This window comes from Peromyscus californicus, unplaced genomic scaffold (assembly GCF_007827085.1).
Source record: "Peromyscus californicus insignis strain IS unplaced genomic scaffold, ASM782708v3 Scaffold_14__1_contigs__length_90479793_seg_2, whole genome shotgun sequence".
Taxonomy (NCBI): Eukaryota; Metazoa; Chordata; class Mammalia; order Rodentia; family Cricetidae; genus Peromyscus; species Peromyscus californicus.
In genome coordinates, this window is record NW_026294436.1 from 70,940,773 (window position 1) to 70,954,304 (window position 13,532).

Here is a 13,532-nt window from a genome sequence, read left to right on the forward strand (position 1 = left end):
CTAAGAAAGTAAAATTAAGACAGCCAATTCTGGTGAAATTATTCTGAAATGTCATTGGTGAATTCAGTGTTGGAATTGTATAATTGTTTTAGAAATGGAATCCTATACTGCCTACCTCAGTTAGCTGGCCACTCTTTTCTGCTTTTAAAATTCAAATTGTAATTAAATAATTAATTATTTCAAAGTCACCCACACCAAAAACAAAACAAAACAAAATAAGCAGATGAAAGAAATCACTAATGTTACATAAGATGCACTGGTATACCAGGTCCTTCTCTTCTGGGAAATCATAAAAAGATGACCTTTTATTTTTTATTATTTAAAACAATTCTTAATTTAAATATATTTTGATCATGTTCTTTCCCTCTCCCAAGTCCTTCAAGATCTTCTCCCCCTCCATACTGACCCAACTGTAAGTTCAAGATAAGACATTCTTAAACAGAGAGAGCTCATGAGTGAAGTCTTCCCCATGGATCAGTCACAAGTGGTAAGAAAGTCCCCAGAGAGCTGTGATTTCCCATAACTTGCAGAAGCCACATCATCAAGCAAACTGGATAATTTATACCACCAATGAAAAACTCCTTCACCATAAGATTTTTGGTAGCACAACCCACAGCTCTTTTCTTTACAGGTCCACGGAGGTCTTCAGCCCATTCTGCAAAGGGCTATTACAAATGGATTAGACATAATCATTTTATAATTATAGGTAAAAGAGTTAATATAAGTGACAAAATTATTTACGTAACTGTTCAACTGAGCCTTGTTACCCATGAATGTATTTCTCATTGTTATTTTACCACAGCAGATTCGACTTTAAACAATCAGTCCTCTCTTACACGTGTATTTGGTAAATTATTATTGGTATTCAAGTGGAAAAGCACTGTAACAATGCCCTAGTGTCTTGCTTTGCTACTTCTACTAAGCATCATAAATACTTAGAAAACAGCATAGAATTGTTCTCATCATTCAAAAAGTGTTCATCCATTGGACCCCACAGTTAAGCAACAATCATAATAACCATATGCTGTGGGATGTTCTGTATGTTAAATGTGTTGCTCTGATTGGTTAATAAATAAAACACTGATTGGCCAGTAGCCAGGTAGGAAGTATAGGTGGGACAAGCAGAGAGGAGAATTCTGGGAAGTGGAAGGCAGAGGCAGAGAGACGCTGCCAGCCGCCGCCATGACAAGCAACATGTAAAAGATACCGGTAAGCCACAAGTTGTAGCAGAAATCTTAAAAGTTCTTATTAATAAAAACAAACCTGGGGCAGGTATTGGGGTAAACACTGGAAGATCAGAGAGACAGAACAAGCCACAACTAACCTCATCTTGCCAATTTCTCAGCTGGTCCTGTTTCCTCAGACTGGAAGCCTCTGAGGCCTCATTCAGAATGAATCTCAGCTGAACTGTGCTGCTCCAAAGTCTAAAAGCTTAACCGGCCAAATGCTTCTAGTTTCTGGTCCTCACGCCTTATATACCTTTCTGCTTTCTACCATCACTTCCTGGGATTAAAGGCTCACTTTCTGAGATTAAAGGCGTGAGTCACCATGCTTGGCTGTATCCTTGAACACATGGATTTCTGCCTCTGGAGTGCTAGGATTAAAGGCGTGAGTGCCACCATTTTCTAGCCTTTGTATCTAGTGGTTGTCTGTTCTCTGACCCCAGATAAATTCATTAGGATGCACAATATTTTGGGGAACACAATGCCACCACAACAAGCCATGTGGCAATTTATAGATAAATTGAAATGGGTTAATTTACGATATAAGAACTAGATAACAAGAAGCCTGCTGTGGTCATACAGTTTATAAGCAATATAAGTCTGTGTGTTTACTTGGTTGGGTCTGAGTGGCGGTGGGACTGGCGGGTGAGAGAAATTTGTCCTGACCGTGAGCCAGGCAGGACTGGAAAACTCCAGCTACAACCATACCTTGGACTTTTTACTGCAATATCAGGGCTGGGACTAAGCTACTCGAGGTGCTGGTATAATATAAAGGTGATTGTGTGAATATGGTATGAAAGCTTTTAATTGAATAGTGTCACAAGAATGAACCTGGTGACAGATACCAGTTCTTAAAGCAGTGTGGTCTTGGACACTAACAGCACTTTTTCCCTTCAGACTTGCAGGGCATCTCCTTTGGTTTGTCTCCTTCCCCTAAAGGAGCCCAGAGCTTTGGTTGTAAGACTATCATCCCTGTCACATAGCTCTGATATGTCAATATCTTCCCTCCAAAACCTCAGGACCACTGATCACCTGCTGCCTCATCATTACAGATTCAGCACTTGGAGTCTCCTTTTCTTGATCACTGATTTTTTTTTAAGTTTTAAAATACAAGTTGAAGACCAGTAATTGGACAAGAATGGTGTTTTTTTTTTTTAAATTTTTATCATTACTATCTTAGTTAAAACATTAAATTTTGTTTATTTTTATTTATGTATATGTGTATATGCTACATGTCTGTATTTGCAACATATGTGTACAGTGCCTCCATAGACCAGAAGAGGCATTGGATGGTCTGTAACTGGAGTTCCAGGTGGTTGTGAGCCTCCATGTGGGTGCTGGGAAATGAACCTGGGTCCTTTGGAAGAATAGCCAAGCCTCTTAACCAGTAAGCCATCTCTCCAGACCTAGTTCAAAACAGTCTTAGAAAACTTTTGAAATGGCATTAAACATATAAAGTTTGCTACAGTATGTTCCTCTTTTCCTTCAATATAAATAAATATCTTTGTGACCCCACATATGTTATAATAGAATATTCTTTTGCCTAGTGGTTACGAGAAGAAAAGTTTACTTCGATAAATGTTATTCAGTGAGGTGACACCAGATGGCAAGGAAGGTTCCCTAAAGTACAAGTGTGTCGTATTGTAGCATTATGGGTTTTGTTGTTGTTGTTGTTTGTTTTGTTTTGTTTTGTTTTGCTAACATGTTGTCTTAGGGTTATTATGACTGTGATGAAACGCCATGACAAAAAGCAAGTTGGGGAGAAAAGTGTTTATTTCATCTTATACCTTATAAATTCATCACTGAAGTAAGCCAGGGCAGGAGCCTGGAAGCAGGAGCAGATGCAGAGGCCACAGAGGCCTCTTACTGCTTACTAGGTTGCTCCTCATGGCTTGCTCAGCCTGCTTTCTTATAGAACCCAGGACCACCAGTCCAGGGATGGCACCACCCACCATGGGCTGGTCTCTTCTCCATCAATAACTAATTAAGAAAATGCCCTACAGGGTGGCCTGCCCATAACCTGGTCTTGTGGAGGTATTTTCTTAATTGAGGTTTCCTCCTCTTAAATTTTAACTTATGTTATGATGACATAAAATTAGCCAAGACAGCAAGTGATTTGTTTTGTGTTCTCCATGCTCCAACAATTAACAAAAATCAATAGATATTCCAGATATTCATCAATTGCTTTTAAATTTAAATATCTCTAGAAAACAAGCCAGAGAGAATACCAGCCAAGTTGAAAGTTGAATTAAAATACTAAGGATGAGAAGAGGCTGTTCTAGGCTGGTACACTGGGAAGACCAGAAATATAGAATGTTTGTTTCATTAAGATAGCAAACTTCACTAGCTCTTGTTAAGGGGTTAAAATGGAATTGCTTTCCTCAATCCCTTTACAAAGGAGTCCTGAGTCATTTTGGTTGGTGGTAATGCTAATTATATTAGACAATATGACAGTAATGAACTGGAAACTCTTAGTGTCTAATGCAAGAAAGAATTATTTTCTAATTCATGAAGAGAGAAGTGGCCTGGGAGATGTGCTTGTGTGTGATGATATCATCATCTGGATGGAGCATGCAACATTCAGGAATCAGCATTCAGGACCATGCTCTAGTGTGCTCACATGGATATTAGTGAAGTAGGATCCACCAAAGTATATTAATACGTGTTTTCTGCTAAGCTCTACAGCATAAAGTGATCACAATCATAGCTATGATTTACTGAAGACATAGTTCCAGGCATCATTGTGAGCCTCTCACTGTGTTCCCTTGTGGTGCTCATGTTTGCCATGAAGGGAGGCATTACTGTTATTACTTATATTACACAGGAGGTGGGGGTCTGTGCCGAGATGCTCAGTGACTTTTCTAGTGTCACATGGTGGATGAGTGGGACATCAACTTGACTTCTGGAACTGTAGTAGCTGTCTTAATTCTGTTGCTGTGATAAAACACTGTGACCAAAAACAACGTAGTGGAGAAGAGGAGTTACTTAGCTCACACTTGTGGTGCACTGTCCATTCTGAAGGGCGTTAAATCAGGAACTTCAGAAGAAACCAAGGAAGCAGGCTGCCTTCTGGTTTGCTCAGGCTCATACGTACCTAGCTTTCTTACATAGCCTAGGACCACCTTACATTGACTAACAATCGAGACAATCCCTCACAAATATGCCTCCAGACCAACTGCATAAAAATAATCATTCACCTAAACTTTCATTCAAGAGATTCTACATTGCATCAAGTTGACAGTTGATGCTAACTAAGACAGCGCCAGGACCAGGTGTTGCTTTTTAGGTTTTCAGAGAGCAAGAAAAGTGCCAGTCATCCCTGTCCGTTGTTTATCTCAATAATGACTTGTATTTTGGCCACCAGTAGTCCCTCCTAGGAAAAGAAAAGTATCAGGTGGATGTGCTTTTTTGGTAGTGAGGACATAGAGAACATCACAACTGTTTCTGTTGCCCTCTGTCAACTCAGGAAAGTGGATCCAGCCAGGAAATCAGAAACAAGTGCCTGACCCATCCTTAGACACTTTATCCATATACTCTGCCTCCCATACTGCACTAGTGCCCTTCAGGAGACCTCAGTGTTGTGATCTGCATCCTGTCACTCTGCAAGCTCCTCTTCAACAGAACAAATTGAATATGAAATAAGAAAGCTCTCCCTGTGGTCGTTTACATTTACGCCTCCTCCCACCTTCCTTCTCTTCAGCCATGGAAACTGTCTGTTTCCCGTGTTCTTGTGGAACTTTCATCTCTTGAATCGTCTATCACCAGTTGCACAGAGTTTCTGAATTTAAAATAAAATCATTTTCTGGGTGTGGTGGTGCATACCTAGAAACCCAGCACTCAGAAGAAACAGTGGAAAGGCCACAAATGTGAGACCAGCTTGGATTACGTAAGGGAGTGACAGAGCAGTCAGAACTACATCTATATAGAGGTCTTCACACACACACACACACACACACAAAAGTAAAAGTAAAAACTGGAAGAAAAAAGAAAAGGAAAACAAAGACAGAAGAAGGGGATGGGGGAAAGAGAAAGAAAAAAGGAAGAAGAAAAAGAATAAAGAAACCACATCATCAAAATGTTTCCTTTAAAACCACTAACTCTCTTGTGATACGCTATGGCTGCTTCTCTCTTTAGCATCTAACATATAATTAAGGCTACCTATTACTTCGGCTTCCACTTTTTCTAAGACAATGTATTTCCCATCAATTCCTCACATGGTTAAGTGGAATAATAATAAACACCGCTTTCCTATGGAAATTCAATTTTCTGCCTTTGCTCTGGATCCTTTGAGCCTATTTTGTGACTTGAGCTGGGCTTCACATGTCTTGCCTTGCCCAATCTGCAATGTTTACATTTCTCCTGTAGCATCTCACTACATCATGTTTAAATGTAAACAACGGAGATTTGTTTCCCTCTCTTGGAATGTCTAAATAACTGCTCTGCATATTAGAATCTTAAAGATGTGTCGTGGCAGCTGCAAATAACTCTGGGAGAGATGCCTGTGTAGCCAAGATCACATTTCATCTATGTGCTGGCCAACAGCGCTGGCTTTCTGGCTCTGGTCCAGCCTTCCTTTTGCAAACCTACTTCCTGCAGCATGAGAATAGATATTTTTTTTTTCTGGTCCAAATATCCCAAAGTGGACACCAGTTGAGGACTGTGAGTGTTTTCCAGCTCTTCAGCTTTTAGACATATGAGCATCAAAACATTGCCAGATTTTGACTATTGATTCCAAACATTTAGGCTTTAGACAGAAAAGTCAAGTATCTCAGTTGAAGCATGTAGTGCCAGAAGCAAACTGTCGCTTAGGGACCAGTGCTGCCAGGCAGCGGTCAGCATATAGCACACACTTTAGAGCCAACCTCTTGTATGTCTGTTCTGCATGCCCAGATTGGTCCTCCACGTCAAGGGGATTAGCTTCCCATCCATGGGGAGGTGAGGAAGCTAATAAACGCTCGAAGATTCCATACAAGGGAAGTTAGGCTTTGTGTTTTCTCCTTGTGTTCTTGCAGATAGCACACCTTCCCCTCTCTAGTTCATCTCTGGGAGATGGAGAGAGGGTTGCTTTTCCACTTCTTTCTTCTTCCCAATACAGCCTCATCCTGAACACTTTACCCACAACTCCAGGAACCGAGAACAGAAAAAGCAGTTCTGAATCCCACCTGAACTACCTGACTTTGCTAGCATGGTCTGGGGTGTGGCTTTCTGGAAGTTCACTTAGCTGGCCAAAGCAAGGTATGTGCTAATGCAGCTCACCTTTGGGCCTCGCACTGGGCACTGGCTGTGTATAGTGAAGGATTTGAGGACTTCCCTCCTCTTCTAGCTCAATGTCTTTGTCATGAATATCCCTCAGTCTTGAAGGGACAGAGAATGGGTCTGGTAATCACTGTCCTGTTTAATAGCAGAAAAGTCAAGGGGCTGTGTCCTGGCATTGCAAGTTGACAAGACAGAACAGAGAGAAGATAAAAGTGCTCTGGCTATGGTGAAGATGACTGAGAGAGAAGAGCTATGTGCAGTGCAGCTGTGCAGGCAGACTTGGTTGGTGGGTTCTCTGGTGTTGCACATAAGGAGTTAGGAGAGGAGAGGAAGCAAAGAAAACATCACTTTCGCCTGGAAAAGTATACAGTATACAGGAGAGCTATTGCCTGCCAGAGAGGAGATCAGGAGAGGGAAAGGTTTGGGGAGGGTGTTACAATTTGTCTCCCAAACCTTATGTATTAAAGGCTCAGTCTCCATGTGGAACTACTGAGAGGTGGGGGGTGGTCTTAGGAGATGGGGCTTAGCTGGAGAAAGGTAGGCTTGTGGGTGTAGCCTTAAAAGATTTCAGACCCACGGTATCCTCTCTCTTCTTTTGTTTGTTGGCTATTTTGCTGATTCCTCTGTTCTTTCTCACCATTATTAGTCCAAGGCCACAGAGCCAACTGGTTATAAACAGGACTTCCAAGACATTCAACCTTTTGTCTTCATAAAGAGTCTCTCAGGTATTCCATCATAGTAATGGAAGATTGATGATCACAGAGTTTAGAAAAATGGACAGTTGTGTTGGACATAGAAATTTCAGGATACGTAACACAAATTGCTAAACGGTCTTATTAATAAAAAAAAAATTCGGAGATAGTGGGGTAAAAACCTGAGAGATCAGAGGACAGGAAAAGCCACAGCCAACCTCACCTTACAGATGCCTCAGTTTCCAAAGAGACCTACTTCCTGTATACCCATGCCTATATGCCTTTCTGTTCTGCATTTCATTTCCTCTCTCCGCCCAGCTACATCACTTCCTGTCTGTCTGTACAGACCACTAGACCTTTATGGTTAGTGCTGGGATTAAAGACATGTGCCACCATGCCTGGCTCTGTTCTCCAGTGTGGCCTTGAACTCACAGAGATCCAGGTGGATCTCTGCCTCCTGAATGCTAGGATAAAAGGCGTGAGCTACCATTGCCTGACTTCTGTGTTTAATATAGTGCCTGGCTTTTTCCTCTGATCTTCAGATAAGCTTTATTGGGGTACACAGATAAAATATCACCACAAGGATGTTTAGTAGATATCAGAGTAGAGACTGAATCTAGAAGGGCAGCGATGGGTAAATGTCTTAATCTGGGAATTTGTAATGCTTTTAGTTACAGGAGAGATCAGAGAAGGTTCCAAGTATTTTTGTGGCTACCAGAAAATAATAATGCTAGGAAGAGAATGCGTTTTATACTTTTTTCCAGGGATTTCCTCAAATTTCAGCAGTTCTCCTTCTTCTTGGCAAACTTGATAATTGCACCAGAATATGAGGGCAGGAGTGCTTTCTTTCCAGGGCTATGAGCCATCTGTGTTTACAAAGAAGAACGCCATCTTGTTGGGCATTATCTCGAGTTTGAAATGCTCATAGGCCACTAAAGTAGAAGCATCAGGCAGGATCCATTGACAGCTCAGCTAAGAGTGACGAGTGTGTGTGTTGATAAATTCTAACTTCATCCCTGAGGATAAACAATATGCAGAGAGAGAGAAGAAAAGCAAGTCAAAGGTACTCGGGGCATGGAGGTGTCTGGGCAGGTGATGTCCTTTTGCCTGGAGTGAACTTCCTCTGGACAGCTCATGGTTACACCTGTGCCTCCTTCAGGTCATTGTTCCCAGGCCACCTGATTTGCACCAAGGCTTTCTGTATGACTTGCTTTAACGTTCTTGATGTTCCTTAGTGCCATATTGCAAATGACCTGTTTTACCATTATTTGTTGTGCACATCTGATTATTCCAAATAGAAGATTATGTACCAAGAGAAGAAGATTCCCCGTACTCCATTCCTTGTTTTAAATCTGGTACCTATACAAAAGAGGCAGAGTATATATTTACCTTGTGAATGAAAAGCTTTAGAAATGCAAAAAGACGATGGGACTGTTGTGGTTTGGATGTGAAATGTCCCCTACTGGCCCATGTGTTTGAATGTTTGGTCCCCAGCTAGTGGTGCTATTGTATAAACTTGAGGAGGTGGAGCCTAGCTAGAGGAAGTGGCTCTGTTTGGCGACAGGAGCAGGTTATGAGTCCTTGTGCAGCCCCTTTACCTAAGCTGCTGCTGCTTCCTTTGCTGGGGAGATGCAAGATGTCCCAGCAAGTTAGAAATAGCTTCACACTGCCATGGGCCACCTGTCATGGACCTGCCCACCCCAACTATCTCTTTCAGATGGATTGAATCTTGGTAAGGTGTGGGCCCAAACACATCCTCCCTCTGTTAACTGTCAAGCATTTGTAAGAGTTATGATAAAAATAAGTAATGCAGGGTATTCAGAATAAGGGGAAGTCAAAGCAGACATAGAGCAGATCTGACCAGAGTGGAGCATCAAGAGGCTGCAATTCTAGATGAAGCAGGAAGGGAAATGACTGCCAGGGAGGACAAAGGAAAGGGAATGTCCCGGATGAAAGCAGGATTCGAAACCAGAAGAACACCACGCTTCTGATACTGTTTCCTTCAAATAAGAGGGCACATTGTTTCAGAAGTGTAATCTCGGCTGGATAATAATACCAATTTTAATCTGTATGGGGGGCAGACACCGTGCCTCCAGACTTCTGTATTTAAGGATTTTGTGGAGACGAGGTTTTCACAATGGAATCAGGAAAGAAGGAAGGGCTACTGTTTGCATGAGATTGTCAGAGTTGAACCACACACTAAAGGAAGTTTGGATGGCTCTGATGTGCTTCAGATACTTACCTGACCTTTCTGGGGATTAGTTAAACCAAACTGAGTACACTATACTATCCTCTCCCAGAGATCACATTTTTATTTGGCAAGACAGTCCATAATAATGAACCAAGCCAAAACTTCTCATGTCTGCAATACACAGTGCAGGTGAGAAGGAGACACTATAGAGGCTTTCCACCATGGTTACTGAATTTAAATAGTCACCATAGTTGGGTATTCAACAGGCAGATTTCACTTTGTGCTACCAAAGCCATTATTTCATTATTTCTAATATTAGTAAAAAATGGAAATTTAGGTTTTTGTATGCATGTGTATATGTATGTTCACACATGTACGGACACACTTGTGCAGGTAAGCCAGTGTGTGTGTGTGTGTGTGTGTGTGTGTGTGTGTGTGTGTGTGTGTGTGTGTGTAGGCAGGCCAGAAGTTGACATCAGGCATTTTTCCTGTATTTATTGAGTCAGAGTCATCCCTTCTTTAGTGAACTTTCCATCCCAATGGACCTAGAGAGACAAGACAGCGTGGGCACATCTAATTAGTGGCCTTTTTCTATGATTCTCTTCTAGTGCTCACTAGACAGTGAGCACTAAACCCTGTGGGAACTTCAGGGCTTCAATAAAGGGATTTAAGGATTTCAGAGAATTCATTTGAAAGCTTTTGTGCTGAGGTTTTAGTGTAGCTTTGAGTGATGACAAATAGGTTGCCCTCCTGTGCACTGGGTAGCGATACAGCTGTGTTTAAGCACCATCCGGCTATCTGATTTCCCAGGTGTTTCTGAGCATCCAGGATAAGGAGTGTGCTACAAATGTCAATGGACAGTGGTACACAGGGTGAGGCAAAGCCCTGAGCATCTTCTTTCTCCTAAGTTGCTATAACCATGCTGACAGTCCTGTTTTCTGGCAAGAGAGTGGACAGCCGACAGCAAAGTCTGTTAGTTGTTGTGGATAGAGTGAGACACAGGCACGACTGTTACATCCTTCTCAACCATCCCTCAGTTTCCTACAGTCCAGTCAGTGTTCCTGCTAACATCTGCAAAGTTGGGTCAAAGGAACAAGTAATAAAATTTAGGTAGTTCTAAAACTTAAAGAGACAAACATGGATCAGGTAAAGGAGAGCTAATAATTTAGGAAATATTTGAAATAGCTAGATTCAAAAAGAAAAAAAAGTAAGTACCTGCTTGATATTTGGACCACCACTATAATAACTCAAGTCACTTTCAATTCAGGTCCAGAATATTCTCAGACATCTTGCATTCTCCATTCTGTATAGCAGGTACTGTAGTGTGCTTGTGTTTGCTGTATTTCTTAATGTTTGGGGTTTTTTGTTTTGTCTTTTGTCAGTTATACATTCTTGACACCATGTCAAACAATTTTACTTCTATCTTTATATTTATTAGTATGTTACTCTAAGGGGTCAGGTGGTTTTATTAGTGTTGTTTTAAATAGCGTTTACCTAAACTTACCCCTCATTCCATTTTTCTTTTTCTATAAATAAATACTTTCAGATCATTCAAATAATTTGTTATTTAACCCACATTGTTGTTTCCTGTCTGTGTATGCACACACACACACACACACACACACACACACACAGTCACATGCACAGAGACACTTGATTTTTGCATTTTAAATCACCTACCATGTTTCCATGATGGAAGATATTTAAGAATCAAGGAGCTAGCTTCAAATGATTATGGTTTCTTGCCTTTATTTTTGTTTAATTAATATATAATTACATCATTTCCCTTCTTCCTCTTTTCCCTCCTTCCTGTCACCCTCCTCATTTCCATCCCCAAATCATGGCCTCCTCTTCTTTAACCACTGTTGTTACATATGTGCATAAATATATGAATAAAAACCTGCTGAGTCCATTCAGTGCTGTTTGCATGTACGCATGTTCCTAGGGCTATTTGCCATTAGATAACCTGTTGGGGGTTTGTTCCTGGGAGACACTAATTCTCTGTCTCTCAGTTGTTGTTTATTGCTGGTGGCTCTTCCTCTACGGATGTGGCCCCTTGAGATTTTCCCATTTCCTTTGAGATGTCCACTGTTGTTGGATTTGTTCAGATCTTTGTTTAGGCAGCCATGTTGTTTAGTAGGCACAGTCTCACAGTCCTGTGGCTCTTGCAACCCTCTACCTCGTCTTCTGAGATGCTCCCTGAATCTCAGGTTCAGCAGTTGTGTTGTGTTGTAGATGTACTAATTGGAGGTGGGCACCCCACAATCAGTTGATCTCTGCATTATGGCCAGTTGTGGCTTTCTGTAATGGATTCCATCTGTTGCAAAAGGAAGTCTTTTGGTAAGGGACAAGACCCACCATTATCTGTGGGTAGAAGGGTAAGTAGTCAGAGTGCAGTTAGGACTTACACTAGTTAGGAAGTGATAATGGTAGATTCTCTTCTGGGGTCTGTGACCTCTCCAGGCACAGGAAGATGACTAGGTGTCTAGTACCAGGATAATTTCTCTCCTGTTGAGCAGGCCTTAAATCCAATTAGACAGCTGTTGGTTACTTTCAAGATAAAGTGCCATTATTTCACCGTCCTGGATACCTTTCCAGTCCAGCCACTGTTCGAGTTTTTAGGCTTTACAGCTTGGGTAGGATTGCTGGCTGCTCCTCTCCGTTGGCAGCTTGCATAGCATGTTCTGATACTCTTAGAGCCACTCCTCAGGGATGAGGTTTCTGAGTCAGTTCCAGCTTGATTCCTCTAAGTCCTGTATCCAAAGTACATCATGCATCATGATTCAGCAACAGGGTCTTGTCTTCAAATTCTGGGAGGCAACCAAGCGTGAAGGCAGTAGCCTTTATTGTTTTTTGGGGAGATGGGCGGGATGTTCTCTTGGACTCCCCTGACTAACAACTCGAGAGTTTTCTCATGCATGGTACTAGAGGTTTTGTTAGGTAGTTCATGCCTCTTGGGGGTAGTTCTTTTTCTAGGTTGCTACAACAACAACTCATAACAGAGAACCACAAAGTATTAGTCATTATGTGAGCATGTTTATTTCTAGATTATAAATCTATAGATTGTCTTTCATTACTATTTCTGCTTCAGGTTGTAGACTTACTTTTAAGTGTGTTCCACGGTCATTCTGGGTCTAGGGACTCTTCTTATGAGGAAGTAAATGTGGGTGATCATGGTAAGCCACAAGGACACAACATAGCTAACACTGTTTCTGCATGAGTCGTATAGGCCCAAGTGCATCACATGTTCTGGCGTCTATCAAGGGGGTCAGAAAACAACAATGAATTTTTTTTAGCACAGATACAGCCTACTACAAAAGATTTTCCTGCCTTCCCCTGCGCCCCTAACTACAGTCCTTCTAACCCCGACCACCCACTAATTACTACTGCCTTTGGGCTAATGTTGCATTTTTGCAAGACCCATATTATTTATACTGTTATGTCTATGCTCATGATTTTGCCACTTAGATGCTCTGAGTACATTCTTTTCTGTACTTACCATTTCTATAAGTAGTAAGTAAATTATTTTTCATTTTCTTATTTTTTTCTACTTAATCCCCTCCCCACAGTAATAGGAACTGAACCCAATACCTTGCAGATGAGAACAAAGCACCCTACCCGTGTGCTATAGCCCTAGCCATATTTGATTTTTATTTGGAGATATAAGCTCTACACATTTCCCAGGCTGTTATAGAATTCACTGTTTAGCCCTGATAGGCCTCACATTTGCAGTCTCCCTACCCTAGGAGTTCCTGGGTAGCTGGGATCACAGGCATGTGCCACAATACCCAGGTTTTCCACGTGTTTTTAGATTATGAAATGGTTCTTGCACTCTCCACTGTTTCCTCAGTGTGATTCTTCCCACGGAATCCCGCCGCCGCCGTTCTGATTGTTCCAAGGTCAGCTGGCTGCCTGCCACCTGTCAGGGCCCACAGCTGTCCTCTCTGTCCTCAAGGTCCCCTGGGAGTTCCCCTCTTCCCCTGTGCTCTTGGACCTCTCATTCCCCAAGTCCATGAATATTGCCTCTTTGTTTACTTCCTTACTTTAATAACATTTTCTGGGGAATTCCTTTAAAAATTGCAATAGAGAGAAATTTTGAGACTCTGCCTGTTTAAAAATATCTGTTGTTGTTTCTAATTTTTTAATTAAAATACCATCACATCATTTCCT